We start from the raw sequence: 15,762 nt of genomic DNA, 5'->3' as shown, positions 1-15,762 counted from the left end.
CTAGCTGCTCCGCGGCATGTGAGATCTTCCCAGACCAGGGCACGAACCCATATTCCCCTGCATCGGCAGGCGGACTCTCAACCACTGCGCCACCAGGGAAGCCCTCTTAGAACTGCTTTTGATGAATCCCATAGGTTTTGAGTCATCGTGTCTCCATTGTCCTTTGTTTCTAGGTATTTTTTGATTTCCTCTTTGATTTCTTCAGTGATCACTTCGTTATTAAGTGGTGTATTGTTTAGCTTCCATGTGTTTGTATTTTTTACAGATCTTTTCCTGTAATTGATATCTAGTCTCATAGCGTTGTGGTCGTAAAAGATACTTGATACAATTTCAATTTTCTTAAATTTACCAAGGCTTGATTTGTGACCCAAGATATGATCTATCCTGGAGAATGTTCCATGAGCATTTGAGAAAAATGTGTATTCTGTTGTTTTTGGATGGAATGTCCTATAAATATCAATTAAGTCCATCTTGTTTAAGGTATCATTTAAAGCTTGTGTTTCCTTATTTATTTTCATTTTGCATGATCTGTCCATGGGTGAAAGTGGGGTGTTAAAGTCCCCTACTATGAATGTGTTACTGTCAATTGCCCCTTTTATGGCTGTTAGTATTTGCCTTATGTATTGAGGTGCTCCTATGTTGGGTGCATACATATTTACAGTTGTTATATCTTGTTCTTGGATCGATCCCTTGATCATTATGTAGTGTCCTTCTTTGTCTCTTCTAATAGTCTTTATTTTAAAGTATTGTGTCTGATATGAGAATTGCTACTCCAGCTTTCTTTTGGTTTCCATTTGCATGGAATATCTTTTTCCATCCCCTTACTTTCAGTCTGTATGTGTCTCTAGGTCTGCAGTGGGTCTCTTGTAGACAGCATATATATGGGTCTTGTTTTTGTATCCATTCAGCCAATCTATGTCTTTTGGTGGGAGCATTTAGTGCATTTACATTTAAGGTAATTATCGATATGTATGTTCCTATTCTCATTTCCTAAATTGTTTTCGGTTCATTATTGTAGGTCTTTTCCGTCTCTTGTGTTCCTTGCCTGGAGAAGTTCCTTTAGCATTTGTTGTAAAGCTGGTTTAGTGGTGCTGAACTCTCCCATGTTTTGCTTGTCTGTAAACGTTTTAATTTCTCCACCAAATCTGAATGAGATCCTTGCTGGGTAGAGTAATCTTAGTTGCAGGTTTTTCTCCTTCATCACTTTCAGTATGTCTTGCCACTCCCTTCTGTCTTGCAGAGTTTCTGCTGAGCGATCAGCTGTTAACCTTATGGGGATTCCCTTGTGTGTTATTTGTTGTTTTTCCCTTGCTGCTTTTAATATGCTTTCTTTGTATTTAATTTTTGACAGTTTGATTAATACGTGTCTTGGCGTATTTCTCCTTGGATATATCCTGTATGGGACTCTCTGTGCTTCCTGGACTTGGTTAACTATTTCCTTTCCCATATTAGGGAAGTTTTCAACTATAATCTCTCCAAATATTTCCTCAGTCCCTTTCTTTTTCTCTTCTTCTTCTGGAACCCCTATAATTCGAATGTTGGTGCGTTTAGTGTTGTCCCAGAGGTCTCTGAGACTGTCCTCAGTTCTTTTCATTCTTTTTTCTTTATTCTGCTCTGCAGTAGCTATTTCCACTATTTTATCTTCCAGGTCACTTATCCATTCTTCTGCCTCAGTTATTCTGCTATTGATCCCATCTAGAGTATTTTTCATTTCATTTATTGTGTTGTTCATCATTGTTTGTTTCATCTTTAGTTCTTCTAGGTACTTGTTAAATGTTTCTTGCATTTTGTCTATTCTATTTCCAAGATTTTGGATCATCTTTACTATCATTATTCTGAATTCCTTTTCAGGTAAACTGCCTATTTCCTCTTCATTTGTTAGGTCTGGTGCGTTTTTATATTGCTCCTTCATCTGCTGTGTGTTTTTTGTCTTCTCATTTTGCTTATCTTACTGTGTTTGGGGTCTCCTTTTTGCAGGCTGCAGGTTCGTAGTTTCCATTGTTTTTGATGCCTGTCCCCAGTGGCTAAGGTTGGTTCAGTGTTTTGTGTAGGCTTCCTGGTGGAGGAGACTAGTCCCTGTGTTCTGGTGGATGAGGCTGTTTCTTGTCTCTCTGGTGGGCAGGTCCACGTCTGGTGGTATGTTTTGGGGTGTCTGTGGACTTATTATGATTTTAGGCAACCTCTCTGGTACTGGGTGGGGTGTGTTCCTGTCTTTCTAGTTGTTTGTCATAGACTGTCCAGCACTGTAGCTTGCTGGTCGTTGAGTGAAGTTGGGTGCTGGCGTTGAGATGGAGATCTCTGGGAGATTTTTGCCGTTTGATATTATGTGGAGCTGGGATGTGTTTTGTGGACCAGTGTTCTGAAGTTGGCTCTCCCACCTCAGAGGCACAACACTGACCCCTGGCTGCAGTACCAAGAGCCTTTCATCCACAAGGCTCAGAATAAAAGGGAGAAAAAGTAGAGAGAAAGAATTAGTAGAAGTAGGAAGAAAGAAAGAAAGAAAGAAAGAAAGAAAGAAAGAAAGAAAGAAAGAAAGAAAGAAAGGAAGGAAGGTAGGAAGGAAGGAAAGAAGAAAGAAAGAAAGAAAGAAGAAAAGAAGGAGAGAAGGAAAGAAGGAAAGAAAGAAAGAAAGGAGGGAGGGAGGGAGGGAGGGACAGTAGGAGGAAGGAAGGAGGGAAGGAAGTAGGGAAGGAAGGAAAAAAGAAAGAAAGAAAGAAGATAAAGTAAAATAAAATAAAGTAAATTTAATAAAGTTATTAAATTTAAAAATAATTATTAAGAAAAAAATTTTAAAAAAAGGACGGATAGAACCTTAGGACAAATGGTGGAAGCAAAGCTATACAGACAAAATCTCACACAGAAGTATACACATACAGACTCACAAAAAGAGGAAAAGGGGAAAAAATCATAAATCTTGCTCTCAAAGTCCACCACCTCAATTTGGGATGTTTCGTTGTCTACAGGAGGAAAGGAAGGAAGGAAGGAAGGAAGGAAAGGAAGGAAGAAAGAAAGAAAGAAAGAAAGAAAGAAAGAAAGAAAGAAAGAAAGAAAGAAAGAAAGAAAGAAAGAAAATAAAGTAAAATAAAGTTATTAAAATTAATTATTAAGAAAAAACATTTTTAAAAAAACGGACAGATAGAACCCTAGGGCAAATGGTGGAAGCAAAGCTATACAGACAAAATCTCACACAGAAGCACACACACTCACAAAAAGAGTAAAAGGGGAAAAAATCATAGATCTTGCTCTCAAAGTCCACCTCCTCAATTTGGGATGATTCGTTGTCTATTCAGGTATTCCACAGTTGCAGGGTACATCAAGTTGATTGTGGAGCTTTAATCCGCTGCTTCTGAGGCTGCTGGGAGAGATTTCCCTTTCTCTTCTTTGTTCTCACAGCTCCCAGGGGCTCAGCTTTGGATTTGGCCCTGCCTCTGCGTTTAGGTCGCTGGAGGGCGTCTGTTTTTTGCTCAGACAGGACGGGGTTAAAGGAGCTGCTGATTCAGGGGCTCTGGCTCACTCAGGCTAGGGGGAGGGAGGGGCGCGGTGTGCAGGGCAAGCCTGCGGCGGCAGAGGCGGGCATGACGTTGCACCAGCCTGAGGCCCGCTGTGCGTTCTCCCGGGGAAGTTGTCCCTGGATCCCAGGAACCTGGCAGTGGCAGGCTGCACAGGCTCCCCGGAAGAGGGGTGTGGATAGTGACCTGTGCTCGCACACAGGCCCCTTGGTGGCGGCAGCATCAGCCTTAGCGTCTCCCGCCCGTCTCTGGGGTCCGCGCTTTTAGCCGTGGGTCGCGCCCATCTCTGGAGTTCCTTTAAGCAGCGCTTTTAATCCCCTCTCCTCACGCACCAGGAAACAAAGAGGGAAGAAAAAGTCTCTTGTCTCTTCGGCAGCTCCAGACCTTTTCCCAGACTCCCTCCCGGCTACCCGTGGTGCACTAACCCCTTCAGGCTGTGTTCACGCAGCCAACCCCAGTCCTTTCCCTGCGCTCCGACCAAAGTCCGAGCCTCAGCTCGCAGCCCTGCCCACCCCGGCTGGTAAGCAGACAAGCCTCTCGGGCTGGTGAGTGCCGGTCGGCACTGATCCTCTGTGCGGGAATCTCTCCGCTTTGCCCTCCGCACCCCTGTTGCTGTGCTCTTCTCCGCGGCCTCGAAGCTCCCCCCTCCACCACCCGCAGTCTCTGCCCGCGAAGGGGCTTCCTAGTGTGTGGAAACCTTTCCTCCTTCACAGCTCCCTCCCACTGGTGCCGGTCCCGTCCCTATTCTTTTGTCTCTGTTTTTTCTTTTGCCCTACCCAGGTACGTGGGGAGTTTTTTTTGCCTTTTGGGAGGTCTGAGGTCTTCTGTCACTATGCAGTAGGTGTTCTCTAGGAGTTGTTCTACGTGTAGATTTATTTCTGGTGTATCTGTTGGGAGGAAGGTGATCTCTGCGTCTTACTCTTCCGCCATCTTCCCCTGACCTATGTCAATTTTGAAGCTTTGTAAATAGTTCCAAATTTAGAATTGCTATATATTTCTGGTATATTGAATATTTATCAATGTGTAAGGAAATTATTTCTGGTAATCTAGTATCATTTTGTCCTACAATTTTTTTCCTGATATTAATATATATGTATATATATTTGCTTTATTTAGCTTTATATTTGCCTGGTATATCTTTCTTACACTTTTTAAAAATGGTTTTAACCATTTTTATTGAAGTAAGTTAATTTACAATGTTGTGTTAGTTTTAGTTTCAACTGTACAGCAAAGTGATTCAGCGTATGTATTCTTTTTCAGATTCTTTTCCATTATAGGTTATTACAAGATATTGAATATAGTTCCCTGTGCTATACAGTAGGCCCTTGTTGTTTATCTGTTTTATATATGTTTGTATATGTTAATCCCAAACTCCTAATTTATCTCTCCCCCTCACCCCTGCTATCCCCTTTGGTAACCATGTTTGTTTTCTATGTTTGTGCGTCTATTTCTGTTTTGTAAATAATTCATTTGTATCATTTTTAAGATTCCACTTATAAGTGATATCATATGATATTTGTCTTTCTCTGTCTGACTTACTTCACTTAACATGATAATCTCTAAGTTTATCCATGTTGCTGCAAATGGCATTATTTCATTCTTTTCTATGGCAGAGTAATATTCGATTGTATATATGTACCACATCTTCTTTATTCATTCATCTGCTGATGGACATTTAGGTTGCTTCCATGTCTTGGCTATTGTAAATAGTGTTGCTATGAACATTGGAATGCATGTATATTTTCAAATTAGATTTTTCTCTGGATATATGCCCAAGAGTGGGATTACAGGATGATATGGTAACTCTATTTTTAACTTTGTAAAGAACCTCCATACTGTTCTCCACAGTAGTTGCACCAATTTACATTCCCACCAACAGTATAGGAGGTTTCCTTTTTCTCCATATCCTCTCCAGCATTTATTATGTGTAGACTTTTTAATGATGGCCATTCTGATTGGTATAAGAAAAATGTTTTTGATAGAGATGTAATTCACATACCATAAAACTCACCATTTTAAAGTGTACAACTTATTGGTTTTTAGTATATTTGCATGGTTGTATACCATCATTACTAATTCCAGAACATTTCATCACCCCCCAAAGAAACCCCATACCCTTTAGTGTCGTTCCAGATTCCCCTCTCCCCTCAGTCACTGGCAGCCACTAAAATCTACTTATTGTTTCCATAGTTTTGCCTATTCTGGACATTTCACATTCATGGAATCATACAATATGTGGCATTTTGTATCTGGCTTCTTCCATTGGGCATAACATTTTCAAAGTTAACCTATGTTGTAGCATGTGTAGATACTTCATTCCTTTATATAGCTGAATAATATTGCATTATATAGATACACCACATTTTGCTTACCCATTCATGAATTGATGGAAATTTGGTTTGTTTCTGTTTTGGCTATTATGAGTAATGCTGTCATGAACATTCTTTCACAAGTTTTTTTGTGCACATATGTTTTCATTTCTCTTGAATATATACCTAGGAGTGGAAATGCTGAGTCCTCTGGTAATTCTATCTATAATGTTTTGAGGAACTGCTAAACTGGTTTTCAAAGTGGCTTCACATTTTACATTCCCAAAAGCAACATATGAGCATTCTAATTTCTCTATATCCTCACTAACATTTTTAAAATTATAGCCATCCTAAGTGTGTATGAAATGATATATCACTGTGAGTCCCATTTGCATTTTATTAATGCCTAATGATGTTGAGCATCTTTTCATGTACTTATTGGCCATTTGTATATCTTCTTTGGAGAAAAGTCTATTCAGATTCTTTGCTCGTTTTTAAACTGGGTTATTTGTCTTTTTATTTGGGTTGATTTTTCCTTTTTGTATTCTGGGAACTAGACTCTTGTCAAATATATGGTTTGCAGATATTTATTCCCATTCTGTGAGCTATCTTTTCACTTTCTTGAGAGTATCTTTTGAAGCACAAAAGTTCTTAATTTTAATGAAGTCCAATTTACTTATTTTTTCTATTGTTGTTTGTGTTAGGTGTCATGTCCCTGAAGCCATTGTCTAATCCAAGGTCACAAAAATTTATGCCTAGGTTTTCTTCTTCTAAGACTTTTATAGTTTTAGCTCTTACATTTAGGTCTTTGACTCATTTTGAGTTAATTTTTGCATATGATGTGAGGTAGGAGTCCAACTGCATTCTCTGCATGTGGATATTCAGTTGTTCCAGCACCATTTGTTGAAACGACTTCTTTCTACCACTGACTTGTTTTGGCAGCCTTGATGAAAATCAGTTGACCATAAGTTACAGAGTTTATGTCTGAGTTTTCAGTCCTGTTTCAATGGTTTATATATATATAAGCTTTATAGATATATATAAGGATATATATATATATCCTTATGCCAGTACAACACTGTCTTTATTACTATAGTTTTTTTAAATTAAGTTTTGAAATTGGGAAATGTGAGTCCTCCAACTTTGTTCTTCTTTTTCAGGATGATTTTGGCTCTTCTAGGTCCCTTGAATTTCCATGTGAACTTTAGGATCAACTTTTCAATTTCTGCAAAGAAGTCAGCTGAGATTTTGATAGGGCTGTGTTGAATCTGTAGACCAATTAGAGAATACTGACACCTTAACATTATTAAGTCTTAGGTCCATGAACATGAGTTGTTGTTCCATTTATTTAGGTCCTCTTTAATTTCAACAGTGTAAGTTTTCAGAGTATAAGTTTTGCATTGCTTTTAAGTATTCCTAAGTATTTTTGATGCTATTGTAAATTGAATTGTTTTTATTAATTTCATTTTGCTTGTTCTTGCTTCTTTATGGAAATATAATTTTTTATATATTGATCATGTATCTTGCAACATTGCTGAACTCATTTATTAGTACTAGTAGATTTTTAGTGGATTTCTTGGAATTTTCTACATGTAAGATCATGTCATCTGCAAAGAAAGATAGTTTAATTTCTTTTCTTTTTTTCTTTTTAATTTTATTTATTTAACATCTTTACATATACAAATATCCCCATATCTCCTCCGTCTTGTGTCTCCCTCCACAATCTGGAGGCCTTTTATTTCTTTTTGCCTAATTACCCTCACTAGAACCTCTAGTACAATGTTGAAAAGATGAAGTGATAATAGACATCCTTCTTTTGTTTCTGATTTTAGTGGATTAACATACAATCTTTCACCAGTAAGTGCAATATTAGCCATGAGTTTTTCATAGATGTCCGTTATCTGACTGAGGAAATTCTCTTGTATTCTTAGTTTGTTGTGTGGTTTTATTATGAAGGAGTGTTTAATTTTTCAATTGCCTTTTCTATGTGCACTGAGATGATCATGTGGTTTTGGTCCTTTATTCTAGTGATGTGGTGTATTACACTACTTGATTTTCAGAGGTCTAATTAACACTGCATTCCTACAATAAAGCTAACTTGGTGACAGTGTATAATCTTTTATATTTTTCTGGATTCAATTTGCTAATATCTTGCTGAAGATTTTTGCATCTATATTCATAAAATATTGGGCTATAATTTTATTTCTCTCTGATATCTTTGTTTACCTTTGGTATCACAGAAATACTCAAGAAATGAGTTAGGAAATATTCCCTCCTATTTTATGAAACAGCTTTTGAAGAATTGATGTTAATTCTTTAAATGTTTGGTAGAATTCTCCAGTAAAACCATCGAATCCTGGACTTTTCCTTGTGGCAAGTTATTTTGGTTACTTATTCAATCTCTTTACTTGTTATAGATCAATTAGATGTCTTCTTGAGTCAGTTTTGGGAGTTTGTATTGCTTTAATAATTTGTCCATTTCGTCTAAGTCAGCTATTGTGTTGGCATACAGTTGCTCATAGAACTCCATTATAATTATTTTTATTTCCATAAAGTCAGTAGTAATATCCCTCTTTCATTCCTGAATTTATTTTAACGTTTTTATTGGAGTATAATTACTTTACAATGGTGCGTTAGTTTCTGCTTTATAAATAAGTGAATCAGCTATACATATACATATATCCCTATATCTCTTCCCTCTTGTGTCTCCCTCCTTCCCACCCTCCCTATCCCACCCTTCAGCTAGTCACAAAATACCAAGCTGATCTCCCTGACTATGTGACTGCTTCCCACTAGCTATCTATTTTACATTTGGAAATGTATATATGTTCACATACAAACTACCACTCTCTCACTTTGGCTCAACGTATCCTTCCTCCCCCCTGTGTCCTCAAGTCCATTTTCTAGTAGGTCTGCGTCTTTATTCCCATCTTGCCCCTAGGTTCTTCATGACCATTTTTTTTTTTTAGATTCCATATATATGTGTTAGCATACGATATTTGTTTTTCTCTTTCAGACTTACTTGACTCTGTATGACAGACTCTAGGCCCATCAACCTCACCACAAATAACTCAATTTCATTCCTTTTTATGGCTGAGTAATATTCCATTGTATATATGTGCCACATCTTCTTTATTCATTCATCTGTTGATGGACACTTGGGTTGCTTCCATGTCCTGGTTATTGAAAACAGAGTTTCAATGAACATTGTGGTACATGACTCTTTTGAATTATGTTTTTTTCAGGGTATATGCCCAGTAATGAGATTGCTGGTTTGTATGGTAGTTCTATTTTTAGTTTTTTAAGTAACCTCCATACTGTTCTCCATAGTGGCTGTATCAATTTACATTCCCACCAACAGTGTATGAGGGTTCCCTTTTCTCCACACCCTCTCTAGCACTTATTGTTTCTAGATTTTTTGATGATGGCCATTCTGACCGGTGTGAGATGATATCTCATTGTAGTTTTGATTTGCATTTCTCTAATGATTAATGATGTTGAGCATTCTTTCATGTGTTTGTTGGCAATCTGTATATCTTCTTTGGAGAACTATCTACTTAGGTCTTCTGCCCATTTTTGGATTGGGTTGTTTTTTTGTTTGTTTTGTTTGTTTGTTTGTTTGTTTGTTTTTGTGGTATGTGGGCCTCTCACTGTTGTGGCCTCTCCTGTTGCAGAGCACAGGCTCCAGATATGCAGGCTCCGTGGCCATGGCTCACGGGCCAACCTGCTCCGCGGCATGTGGGATCTTCCCAGACTGGGGCACGAACCCATGTCCTTGCATTGGCAGGGAGACTCTCAACCACTGCACCACCAGGGAAGCCCTGTTTGTTTTTTGATATTGAGCTGCATGAGCTGCTTGTAAATTTTGGAGATTAATCCTTTGTTAGTTGCTTCATTGCAAATATTTTCTCCCATTCTGAGGGTTGTCTTTTTGTCTTGTTTATGGTTTCCTATGCTGTGCAAAAGCATTGAAGTTTCATTTGGTCCCAGTCATTTTTTGTTTTTAATTCCATTTCTCTAGGAGGTCGGTCAAAAAGGATCTTGCTGTGATTTTTGTCATAGAGTGTTCTGCCTATGTTTTCCTTTAGAGTGTGAGAATGTCTGGCCTTACATGTAGGTCTTTAATCCATTTTGAGTTTATTTTTGTGTATGGTGTTAGGGAGTGTTCTAATTTCATTCTTTTAAATGTAGCTGTCCAGTTTTCCCAGCACCACATATTGAAGAGGCTGTCTTTTCTCCATTGTATATTTTTGCCTCCTTTATCAGAGATAAGGTGACAATATGTGTGTGGGTTTACCTCTGGGCTTTCTAAACTGTTCCATTAATGAATATTTCTGTTTTTGTGCCAGTACCATACTCTCTTGATTACTATAGCTTTGTAGTATAGTCTGAAGTCCAGGAACCTGAATCCTCCAGCTCCGTTTTTCTTTCTGAAGATTGCTTTGGCTATTCGGGGTCTTTTGTGTTTCCATACAAATTGTGAAATTTTTTGTTCTAGTTCTGTGAAAAATGCCAGTGGTAGTTTGATAGGGATTGCATTGAATCTATAGATTGCTTTGGGTAGTAGAGTCATTTTCACAATGTTGATTCTTCCAATCAAAGAACATGGTATATCTCACCATTTATGTATCATCTTTAATTTCTTTCATCAGTATCTTATAGTTTTCTGCATACAGGTCTTTTGTCTCCTTAGGTAGGTTTTATTCCTAGATATTTTATTCTTTTTGTTGCAATGGTAAATGGGAGTGTTTTCTTGATTTCCCTTTCAGATTTTTCATCATTAGTGTAAAGGAATGCAAGAGATTTGGGTGCATTAATCTTGTATCCTGGTACTTTACCAGATTCCTTGATTAGCTCTAGTAGTTTTCTGGTAGCATCTTTAGGATTCTCTATGTATATTATCATGTCATCTGCAAACAGTGACAGCTTTACTTCTTCTTTTCCAATTTGGATTCCTTTTATTTCTGTTTCTTCTCTGATTGTTGTGGCTAAAACTTCCAAAACTATGTTGAATAAGAGTGGTGAGAGTGGGCAACCTTTTCTTGTTCCTGATCTTAGTGGAAATGCTTTCAGTTTTTCACCATTGAGGATGATGTTGGCTGTGGGGTTGTCATATATGGCCTTTATTATGTTGAGGTAAGTTCCCTCTATGCCTACTTTCTGCAGGGTTTTTATCATAAATGGGTGTTGAATTTTGTTGAAAGCTTTCTCTGCATCTATTGAGATGATCATATGGTTTTAATTCTTCAGTTTGTTAATATGGTGTATCACATTGTTTGATTTGTGGCTACTGAAGAATCCTTACATTCCTGGGATAAACTCCAGTTGATCATGGTGTATGATCCTTTTAATGTGCTGTTGGATTCCGTTTGCAGTATTTCATTGAGGATTTTTGCATCTATGTTCATCAGTGATGTTGGTCTGTAGTTTTCTTTTCTGTGTGATCTTTGTCTGGTTTTGGTATCAGGGTGATGGTGGCCTTGTAGAATCAGTTTGGGAGTGTTCCTCCCTTTGCTATACTTTGGAAGTGTTTCGGAAGGATAGGTGTTAGCTCTTCTCCAAACGTTTGATAGAATTTGACTGTGAAGCCATCTGGTCCTGAGCTTTTGTTGGAAGATTTTTAGTCACAGTTTCAATTTCATTGCTTGTGATTGGTCTGGTCATACTTTCTACTTCTTCCTGGTTCAGTCTCGGAAGGTTGTGCATTTCTAAGAATTTGTCCATTTCTTCCAGGTTGTCCATTTTATCAGCATATAGTTGCTTGTAGTAATCTCTCATGATCCTTTGTATTTCTGCAGTGTCAGCTGTTACTTCTCCTCTTTCATCTGTAATTCTATTGATTTGAGTTTTCTCCCTTTTCTTCTTGATGTGTCTGGCTAATGGTTTGTCAACTTTATCTTCTCAAAGAATAAGCTTTTAGTTTATTGATCTTTGCTATCGTTTCCTTCATTTCTTTTTCATTTATTTCTGATCACATCTTTTTGATTTCTTTCCTTCTGCTAACTTTGGGGTCTTTTTGTTCTTCTTTCTCTAATTGCTGTAAGTGTAAGGTTAGGTTGTTTATTTGAGACGTTTCTTGTTTCTTAAGGTAGGATTGTATTTCCATAAAATTCCCTCTTAGAACTGCCTTTGCTGGATCCCATAGTTTTTGCATCGTGTTTTCATTGTCATTTGTTTCTAGGTATTTTTTGATTTCCTCTTTGATTTCTTCAGTGATCTCTTGGTTATTAAGTAAGGTATTGTTTAGCCTCCATGTGTTTGTATTTTTTACAGATTTTTTCCTGTAATTGATATCTAGTCTCATAGCAGTGTGCTCAGAATATATACTTTCAATTCTCTTAAATTTACCAAGGCTTGACGTGTGACCCAAGATATGATCTATCCTGGAGAATGTTCCATGAGCACTTGAGAAGAAAGTGTATTATGTTGTTTTTGGATGGAATGTCCTATAGATATCAGTTAAGTCCATCTTGTTTAATGTATCATTTAAAGCTTATGTTTCCTTATTTATTTTCATTTTGAATGATCTGTCCATTGGTGAAAGCGGGGTGTTAAAATCCCCTAGTATGATTATGTTACTGTCAATTTCCCCTTTTATGGCTGTTGGTATTTGCCTTATGTCTTGAGGTTCTGTTATTTGGGGTGCATAAATATTTAAAATTGTTATATGTTCTTCTTGGATTGATCCCTTGTTCATTATGTGGTATCCTTTGTCTCTTGTAATAGTCTTTGTTTTAAAGTCTATTTTGTCTAATATGAGAATTGCTACTCCAGCTTTCTTTTGATTTCCATTTGCATGGAATATCTTTTTCCATACCCTCACTTTCAGTCTGTATGTGTCTCTAGGTCTGAAGTGGATCTCTTGTAGACAGCATATGTACATGTCTTGTTTTTGTATCCATTCATCCAGCGTATGTCTTTTGATTGGAGCACTTAATCCATTTACATTTAAGGTAATTATCGATATGTATGTTCCTATTACCATTTTCTTAATTGTTTTGGTTTTATTATTGTAGGTCTTTTCCTTCTCTTGTGCTTCCTGCCTATAGAAGTTCCTTTAGCATATTTTGTAAAGCTGTTTTTGTGGTGTTGAATTCTCTTAGCTTTTGCTTGTCTGTAAGTGTTTTAATTTCTCTGTCGAACATGAATGAGATCCTTGCTGGATAGAGTAATCTTGGTTGTAGGTTTTTCCCTTTCATCACTTTAAATATGTCCTTCCAGTCCCTTCTGGCTTGCAGAGTTTCTGCTGATAGATCAGCTTTTAACCTTGTGGGGACTCTCTTTATGTTATTTTTTGTTTTTCCCTTGCTGCTTTTAATATTTTTTCTTTGTATTTAACTTTTGATAGTTTAATTAATATGTGTCTTGGCATGTTTGTCCTTGGATTTATCCTGTATGGGACTCTCTGTGCTTCCTTAAGTTGATTAACTATTTCCTTACCCATATTAGGGAAGTTTTCAACTGTAATCTCTTCAAATATTTTCTCAGTCCCTTTCTTTTTCACTTCTTCTTCTGGGACCCCTATAATTCGCATGTTGGTGGATTTAATATTGCCCCAGAAGTCTCTGAGATTATCCTCAGTTCTTTTCATTCTTTTGTCTTTTTTCTGCTCTGCAATATTTATTTCCACTATTTTATCTTCCAGGTCACTTATCCATTCTTCTGCCTCAGTTATTCTGCTACTGATCCCTTCTAGAGAATGTTAAATTTCATTTATTTTGTTGTTCATCATTGTTTGTTTGCTCTTTAGTTCTTTTAGGTCCTTTTCAACGTTTCTTGTATTTTCTCTATTCTATTTCCAAGATTTCAGATCATCTTTACTATCATTATTCTGAATTATTTTTCAGGTAGACTGCCTATTTCCTCTCCATTTGTTAGGTCTGGTGGGTGTTTACCTTGCTCCTTCATCTGCTGTGTGTTTCTTTGTCTTCTCATTTTGCTTAACTTTCTGTGCTTGGGGTCTCCTTTTCACAGGCTGCAAGTTCGTAGTTCCCGTTGTTTTTGGTGGTGCCCCCAGTGTCTACATTTGGTTCAGTGGGTTGTGTAGGCTTCCTGGTGGAGGGGACTAGTGCCTGTGTTCTGGTGGATGAGGCTGGATCTTGTCTTTCTAGTGGGCAGGTCCACGTCTGGTGGTGTGTTTTGGGGTGTCTGTGATCTTATTATGATTTCAGGCAGCCTCTCTACTAATGGGTGGGGTTGTGTTCCTGTCTTGCTAGTTTTTTGGCATAGGGTATCCAGCACTGTAGCTTGCTGGTTGTTGAGTGGAGCTGGGTCTTGGCGTCGAGATGGAGATCTCTGGGAGATTTTCGCCATTTGATATTACATGGAGCTGGGAGGTCTCTGTTGGACCAATGTCCTGAACTTGGCTTTCCCCCCGAGACACACAGCCCTGACCCCTGGCTGTAGCAACAAGAGGTTTTCATCCACATGGCTCAGAATAAAAGGGAGAAAGAAAGAAAGAAGAAGATAAAGTAAAGTAAAATAAAATAAGATAAAATAAAATAAAAAACAAAAAATAATTACTAAAATTTTTTAAGAATTAAAAAAAAGAATGAAAGAAAGAAGAGAACAAGTAAACCAAAAACAAATACACCAATGATAACAAGTGCTGAAAACTATACTAAAAAAAACACCAAACGAAACAAAAACAAACAAACAAAAACGGACAGACATAACCCTAGGACAAATGGTAAAAGCAAAGCTATACAGACAAAATCACACACAGAAGCATACACCTATACACTTAGAAAAACAGAAAAAAGGAAAAAAAATATATAGTTGCTCCCAAAGTCCACCTCCTCAATTTGGGATGATTCGTTGTCTATTCAGGTATTCCACAGATGCAGGGTACATCAAGTTGACTTTGGAGATTTAATCCGCTTCTCCTGAGGCTGCTGGGAGAGATTTCCCTTTGTCTTCTTTGTTCGCACAGCTCCTGGGATTCAGCTTGGATTCGGCCCTGCCTCTGCGTGTAGGTCACCTGAGAGCGTCTGTTCTTTGCTCAGACATGATGCGGTTAAAGGAGCAGGTGATTAGGCGGCTCTGGCTCACTCAGGCCGGAGGGCTGGAGGGGTATGGAGTGTGGGGTTAGCCTGCAGCGTTAGAGGCTGGCGTGATGTTGCAGCAGCCTGAGGCACATTGTGTGTTCTCCCGGGGAAGTTTTTCCTGGATCATGGGACCCTGGCAGTGGCGGGCTGCACAGGCTCCTGGGAGGGGAGGTGTGGATAGTGACCTGTGCTTGCATACAGGCTTCTTGGTGGCTGCAGCAGCAGCCTTAGCATCTCATGCCCGTCTCTGGGGTCTGCGCTGGTAGCTTCGGCTCGCGCCCATCTCTGGAGCTCCTTTAAGCGGTGCTCTTAATCCCCTGTTCTCGTGCACCAGGAAACAAACAGGCAAGAAAAAGTCTCTTGCCTCTTTGGCAGTTCCAGTCCTTTTCCAGGACTCCCTTCTGGCTAGCCATGGTGCACTAGCCCCCTTCAGGCTGTGTTCATGCAGCCAACCCCAGTCCTCTCCCTGGGATCTGACCGAAGCCGGAGTCTCAGCTCCCAGACCCCACCCGTCCTAGTGGGTGAGCAGACAAGCCTCTCGGGTTGGTGAGTGCTGTTCGGCACCGATCCTCTGTGCAGGAATCTCTCCACTTTGCCCTCTGCACCCCTGTTACTGCACTCTCCTCCATGGCTCCAAAGCTTCCTCCCTCTGCCACCTGCAGTCTCTGCCTGCGAAGTGGCTTCCTAGTGTGTGGAAACCTTTCCTCCTTCACAGCTCCCTCCTACTGGTGCAGGTCCTGTCCCTATTCTTTTCTCTCTGTTTTTTCTTTTGCCCTGCCCAGGTACGTGGGGAGTTTCTTGCCTTTTGGGAGGTCTGAGGTCTCCTGCCAGCTTTCAGTAGGTGTTCTGTAGGAGTTGTTCCACATGTAGATGTATTTCTGATGTATTTGTGGGGAA

At 38.8% G+C, this 15,762-nt stretch overlaps 1 protein-coding gene across 12 annotated transcripts in view; it reads left to right on the top strand.

Annotated features, from left to right (window-relative positions):
• PFKFB1 (6-phosphofructo-2-kinase/fructose-2,6-biphosphatase 1) overlaps window positions 1–15,762 on the top strand; it is a 156,191-nt gene that overhangs the window by 13,524 nt on the left and 126,905 nt on the right. Inside the window, exon 1 of one of the 12 annotated variants that reach the window (XM_073799639.1) lies at window positions 2,989–4,029. The exons of 10 other annotated variants lie outside the window; for them this stretch is intronic. The gene's annotated coding sequence lies outside the window, so the exon portion shown is untranslated. Of the gene's footprint in view, window positions 1–2,988; window positions 4,030–4,060; window positions 4,290–15,762 lie in introns of those variants that run through there. One more of the 12 variants, XM_073799640.1, reaches the window with a different exon arrangement.

Source organism: Tursiops truncatus, chromosome X (genome assembly GCF_011762595.2).
Source record: "Tursiops truncatus isolate mTurTru1 chromosome X, mTurTru1.mat.Y, whole genome shotgun sequence".
Classification (NCBI taxonomy): Eukaryota; Metazoa; Chordata; class Mammalia; order Artiodactyla; family Delphinidae; genus Tursiops; species Tursiops truncatus.
This window is presented reverse-complemented; position numbering and strand designations above follow the sequence as displayed.